Here is a 7,171-nt window from a genome sequence, read left to right as displayed (position 1 = left end):
AATAGAAGCCACCGTTTATCCCCTTTTTTCTCAGACCAAAAGTGACCATTTTACCCCCTCCCCCCCACCCCCCCCCCCCCCAAAAAAAAAAATTAATAAACAAATTAAATTATTTTTTCGGCGAAAATCTACCGGTAAATTAGCCGAAATGACTTAATGTGTAAAAAAAACATACTAAAAGGACTAAATCTGTTAGTTTTAAAAGTCACGAACTGAAATTACCACCTCCCCTATAGTCATAGGACCAAAATTGTAATTTTCTCTATTTAAATTGATATACAAATATAAATTATAACAAGAAATATTATATAGCACAGTTGAAGAAATGATTGTATTGATTATATTTTCTGATATTATCCTTATTTGAATAGAAGTAAATAATTACTTAATTATCTGTGCAATGCGCACGCGCGATGCACAGATACAATTATTATTACTATTATGGAATATTAAAAAGTGGTAAAAAAGAAACCAAATGCATTGCAAAATATGTCTGCCGATCCCCACCATTTCACGCTTAATACTTCTCATTTTCAACAACCCACCCGACCCCTACTACGCTCTCTGTGACTCTCTCATCTCAATCATAATCCAACACTACTACACAGCAGGCCTTTAACGTCGGTTATTTAGAGACTTTAACGTCGGCTAAAAAGCGACGTTGTATAGTAAACATACGACATCGGTTAAATAAAAACTGGCGTTGTATTTTTTTTATTTAATTAATACAACTTATAACGTCGGTTAGTAGGAAATAACCGACGTTTTATGTAGTTAATTTTTAAAAAAAAATTTAACATAACACGTCGATTTGTAGTTAAAAACCGACGCGTTATGTCATTAAAAAAATAAAAAAAATTATGCCTACAGCCAGAGAACTGTAGCGATGGATTACTGCTAGAACAGTTTCAATTGCTGGAAAGGCAATTAGTTTTTGCCTTCTTTTTCACCTACACTTGCTAACAGAAGAAATTCCATTTACATATAATTTCCTTTGTTGCTAGGAAGATGATGACAAATAACACCAATGAAGCTAGCAAAAGAATTCTGATATACTAATGCAGTTATGCCAAATGTCTTGGGGGCATTTACAACTTCAGAATGATACTTGTCTTGATCCAGATTAAGGATTATTTTTCCCAGTGTCACTGTGCCCTTCATATCTATATGAGTAGTTCAAATTCCTTCAATGAAGAAAGTAGCATATTAACATGGCATCAGCTTCTCAGTCTACTCTAACTTCAAAGGCTAAGATCATAATTTCCAAAACCACATTGAGTTTCCCCACATTTCTATGCATGCAAGCCTAAGATAACAATAGAATTAAGCAGCAGTGTACACCACCGATCTCCAAAAGAGCCTTAATTAATCAAAATCAGTATAAGAAACTAAGCATAAAAAAATGAACACCGCAACAGCAATATAATGAACTAACAATTAGTCTTACATGAGAAATACTTTCATGTATGGCAGCTCTCTCACGTAATAACTGATCTCTTGGAGACATGCTCCCTGCCTGCTTAAATAAAAATCTTAGATTAATAAGACAAAACACTTGCATCCATTAGAAAACTTAAAACTCGAAATTACTCACCTTGGAGGTGTTTGGCAATTAGCTGATAGCTGATAGCTGGTTGAGTTAACTGATAACTAATAGCTGATTGTGTTAGTTGGTTTGACCACCTGATTATATTAGCTGGTTATAGAAAAGTGTTTGGTAAATTAGCTGTTTATTTTTAGCTGATTATATGTAAAATGACCTATAAGGGTATTGTGTTAATTTTTTAATTCTTTAGTCATATTTACCATTTTTTTTAATTCTTTAGTTACATTTACAATTTTTTATTATTATTATTATTATTATTAAATGTAAGCTGAAACCACCACCGTACTTTTATTATTATTATTATTATTATTATTATTATTATTATTATTATTATTAACCATTTGACCAAACCCACACTCATTCAGTCATTTGTAAACCAAAGCCCTACCCGTTTCTTCTACCCCAAATCAGACGCCCAAATCCCTACCCATTTCTTCTGCCCCAAATCAGACACGAAGAGGAGCAGTGGAGATCAATCAAGAAACCCACAGTACATTTGTATTTTCTTCTACACCAAATCAGACGCAAAGAGGAGAAGAGGAGCAGTGGAGGAGGCAAGAATCAGAGGCGAGAGACGGTGGGAAAGAAAAAATGGCAAGAATCAGATGGCAACGAAGATGAAGATGAGTCATTAGTCGTTTCCATTGTTGTTGGTGTTTTTTTTTTAAAAAAAAAAAAAATCAGTGATGGGTTGAATATGAAAGAAGCAGTTGCGAGATGAGAAGATGCAGATGGGAAGAAGGGATGCGAATGAGAGAGATGAGATTTCTCAGATTAGGGAGATGATTTACATGGATTGAAATGTCATTTTACAAATAAATTGCAAGCAGCTGATGAAAAACGCTGCTAACACCAGCGTTTTGTATTTTGGCTGATTGGCCCAATCAGCCATTTACCAAACACTCAAAAATAGCTTATTGACTGGTCAATCAGCTATTTTTAGTCAAATTAGCTAATTTTTGACTGATAAGCCAATAACCAAACACCCCCCTTGTATTCACTAATATCATCTCTTACAGAACTAAGAAGTTCCGCATGTTCCCACATTGAGCTTATATTCCCTTTAATACGTCTAAACTCCTGAATACAATCATGGAGTCAGTACAAGAGAAATGATAACCAGAAACCTTAATATTACTTTAATATTACTACATACGTTTTTCTTTTCTTCTTCAATTGCTAATGTAGATAATAATTATTAAAAAAAAAAAAAACAGTAACATGTGGCTAACTTAGCCGTGGAATTCTAGAGGATCAATATAATGAGCTAATGGGAAAGCCTTTGCACAATCAAATCCTACCTGATCTATTAAATATGGGTTTGTGATCACCTAGCCTCTTTTTCTGTATGCTTCACGAACTTCTTCACACGAATTACAACAATTATCATCTGACTGCAAAAAGAATACAAGTTGATAAAGAGTGATACCTTAAGAATATACACGAATTACCCTCCTTCATGCGCTACTTCATGCACATCATGAATAATCCACACTTATTGTATTCCCACTCTTAAATAAAAAAAAAAAAAAAAAGTAATGATGACGAACAGTAGATGCCATATTAAAGAAGCCTTCGCATCTATTTTCACCGGATAGAGAATTTATCACCTTGACAAAATTTTCAATTGTCAACCATTTTGAAATCAACCTTGAAATATTAGTCCCTGACTCCCTGTGGATAAACTAAGAGCAATTTCTTTGCCAGAACAATGAAACAAGAATATACTAGAGCATGTGCTATGAAAAAAGCAGTGTAAGAATCCAAAAGAAATGTACCCATCAAGCATTATATTAAACATTCTACAAGCACCATAACTGAAAGCAATACATAATATCCGATAATCCAGAATGGCAGAGCCATGTCCCAAATTCAACACTGGATTCAAGTCTAAAAAAATCAGCCACAAACTAAAACATCTAAAGAAACAACTAGCAATAGGAATATTATCCTAAAATTTGAAAGGAGCTTATCGTAATGAGTTACGCAAGAATGTACAGTACTAACCAGAATGGCTAAAATAACAAATCGGTTGATCTTTGAAGGAACAATGGGAAATTGCTGCACATATATCTAATTTTACTCATTACAACCCACAACATCATCTCAGGTACGGACCTATGTACTCAGATCAGATCTGAGATTTATTTTAAGAAAAAAAAAAAAACAAAAAAACAAAAAACAAAAAAAAAAACAAAAAACAAAAAACAAAAAAACAAAAAACAAAAAACAAACAAAACAAAAGAAAGGACAGATCTGAGATTTACCTTTGGTGCGGCGGTGCGGCGGCAGGACGGTGTGTTGTGTGGTGGCTGTGCTGTGGTGAGAAGAAGAGGACGGCGTCGGGGGCAATGGTGACTGTGCTGGCCGGCGTGAAGGGGTGCGGTGGTGGCTGCGGTGTGCTGTGCGGTGGCTGTGCTGTGCTGAGAAGAAGAGGACGATGTCGGTGGGAGTGTGAATAGCTTTTGGCTGTGTGATGAACGGAGATTAAATGTAGGGTTTTAAAAAATATATAAAAATTATACAACGTCGGTTGTTCAACAGTCGACGATGTAGATTAATTATATAAATTAAAAATAAAAATTAATTACCTACGACATCGGCTATTCTATTAGCCGACGTCGTATGTTTATCTTTTTTTATATTTTTATTTTATACTTATAACGTAGGCTATTATCTATTAGCCGACGTTAAATAATTTTTAATTAATTTTATATATTTAATTAATTTTTAACGTCGGTTATATAAATAATCGACGTTAAATGTGAATTCTGTAGTAGTGCAACAATGTAACTTCACTCCACTCCGGAGAAGCTAGGGCAACCAAGAAGAGGTACAACTAACGTTGTTAGCTACTGTTGAATATTGGTGAATAAATCGATATACAAAATATATATAAAATATATATTTGTCCCTAAAAAATAGAATTTAATTTTAAAAAATTAATTCCAACAAATTTTGGTACAAAACCAAAATCATATATATATATATATATATATATATATATATATATATATATATATATATATATATATATATATATATATATATATATATTATTAACCAACTAGGGATTTATTTTATCAAAATAATCCCACCACAACTAGTACGAAACTAGTACAAGGGATTTAATCATTCCGAGATTAATCCCACCACAAAACTAGTACAAGGATTTAACCTTTACAAGATTAATCCCACCACTTGGTGCGAAACCAAGAACAAAAACATAAAACAAGAAACGGGTTTCTAACCTGAGGTTTTAACCAACGAGAAAGAAGAAGAAGCAGAGCTTGGTACGAAACCAATAACAAAAATATAAAACAAGATACGGGTTTCTAACCTAAGGTTTTAACCCAACGAGAAAGTAGAAGAAGCAGAGGAAGCCCGAGTTTTGTGTACACACACTCTCCTTAAAACCGATTCGCCGCCTCCCGAGAGTGCTAGGAGCGTTATGGCGTCAGTCTCCCAGGATAAAACGGATTACGACTTTGGCGTTCGAGCACTCAAACCAAAAGCTCGGCGAACAAGAACACAAGTTGAGCACTTCGATGTTTTACGGAAGATGTTGGCAGAATTTTCCCTTCGTAGCAAAAGATGAGACTTGAGAGTATATGGAGGGGAAAACCGAAAAGAAGAATTATGAGAGTTTCAATCTAGAATGTTGTGTTCTCACATTCTGCCACCACCATTGTATTCTCAAAATAATCCTCGACTATAGTTGTTTTTCTCAATTTTGTCCTAAACGACTTTGGTGACTTAATGTAGTCCCAGAGTTTTGTATTTTTACTCAATTTAGTCCCAGACTTTTGTATTTTTGCTCAATTTAGTCCTCCATTTGTTATTCTGTCTATTTGTTGTTAAATAAATAGGCACTTCAGTAATTTTAATATTAGCATCTCTTTACTCATAGACATGTGAAGTGCGAAATCTTCTTTTTTTTAACGAATTACTCTCATAATCACTCCTAAACCTATGAATATAAAATTTGATTCGTAGGCATGAGAGTAATTCTGGGTGTAATTCGTACAAGAAAGGGGGATTTCTAACTTCGCAGGTTGAAAGTAAAGAAAGGTCAAATAGTAATATTATTGAATTGTCACTTTATTTAACACTAGTTTGACGGAATAACAAACGGAGGACTAAATTGAGCGAAACACAAAAGTCTGGGACTATATTAGGTCACTAAAGTCATTTAGGACGAAATTGAGAAAAACCACTATAGTCGAGGACAATTTTGGGTATTAACTCATAACATATTCATGGCACAAAAACCACCATTAATCCAATTTAAAATTGAATTAAACGTTTGAAACGGGTCATATTATTATCGAAATAATATAAACGGTCACAAAATTAATATACAATATTAATTCTTACCGACCTTAATAACCCGTGTTCAAAATACCTGAGTGACCGAGAAGTCCATACGTCTAAAATAATTCCAGCACCATCCGAAAGTCTTCCTACCGGAAGGTGCAGTTAAGCACCTGCGGTTCGAAAGATGAAATTAAGCACCTTCGGAACGGAAGATGCAAATTAAGCATCTCCCGGTACACAGCACCATTTGGTGACATAACCAATTAACCGTTAAGGCTAATTAAGCACTATGATTAGTGCTTCCTTAAACACTATAATTAGTGCATTAAAATGGACGTTCAGCACTACGAAAGTGCATCAAATAGCATTTAACAAATGCTAAAATAAAATTTGAACCTAAGTTCAATTTTTGACTTCTCTCAAATAGGTTCATTTTGAGAATTAATTTCTCATTCACCTATTATCCATTTTGAACGTACATTCTTTGTCTCACTACGAAGAACCCGAATCCATTATGACCCGACCCAAATCTGTAGTGGATCTCACATATATTTATACCACAAAATAACCACTCAGAATTTCATTTTATGCTAAAAATTCCAACAATCCCCCACATGTGAGACGTACATTATATCAAATTCTTTGTCTCACTACGAAGAACCCAAATCCATTATGACCCGACCCAAATCTGTAGTGGATCTCACATATATTTATACCACAAAATAACCACTCAGAATTTCATTTTATGCTAAAAATTCCAACAATCCCCCACATGAATGAAAAATGATTTTCGGGACGAAAAAAAAAAAGACACGAACGTGCTCAACGTTCGATCCCTGCATAGCATAGGTAGGTGTTACCCTTTGAACCTTTCCTTGTGAAGATATGTTTACTCTACTGGCTGTATGGTAGAACTTGATGTCTTTGAACCAACTGCCGTTTGTGTAGACGATGACATATCCCACACAGGAACCTCCCAACCTTTGTTCTGTTCTCATGGGTGTGCCATTTTGGTCATGGTCACCATCCTGGTTCTCCAAGAGTTTCTAAAGAATTGAGCCCGTCAATTCTCCTTTGAAGCGACCCCACTTCTCTCTCACATAGGTGATTCTTTTTCGAGTATCCCGCATAGTCACACATGTCAACCGACATTCAAATCATTAAAGCATCTGCGTGCTAACCTCGTACGGGAGTCACTGTTCTCATGAGGAATGGTAGGAGTCCGAGACCCCCACAGTGACACGCTTC

At 34.8% G+C, this 7,171-nt stretch overlaps 1 long non-coding RNA gene across 4 annotated transcripts; it reads right to left on the bottom strand.

Annotated features, from left to right (window-relative positions):
• Positions 1-977: 977 nt before the first annotated feature.
• LOC109174902 lies at positions 978-4,074 on the bottom strand. 4 transcript variants are annotated; one of them, XR_002053197.1, is made up of 5 exons: positions 3,874-4,074; positions 2,908-3,000; positions 1,595-1,696; positions 1,448-1,516; positions 978-1,184 (listed from the first exon to the last, which is right to left on the bottom strand). It is a non-coding gene; the product is annotated as an uncharacterized LOC109174902 (long non-coding RNA). The 4 variants fall into 4 exon arrangements; XR_002053198.1 differs by having other exon boundaries at positions 1,595-1,683; XR_002053199.1 differs by having other exon boundaries at positions 1,595-1,650.
• Between the last annotated feature and the right edge of the window lie 3,097 nt (positions 4,075-7,171).

This window comes from Ipomoea nil, unplaced genomic scaffold (genome assembly GCF_001879475.1).
Source record: "Ipomoea nil cultivar Tokyo-kokei standard unplaced genomic scaffold, Asagao_1.1 scaffold0672, whole genome shotgun sequence".
NCBI classification, from domain to species: Eukaryota; Viridiplantae; Streptophyta; class Magnoliopsida; order Solanales; family Convolvulaceae; genus Ipomoea; species Ipomoea nil.
This window is presented reverse-complemented; position numbering and strand designations above follow the sequence as displayed.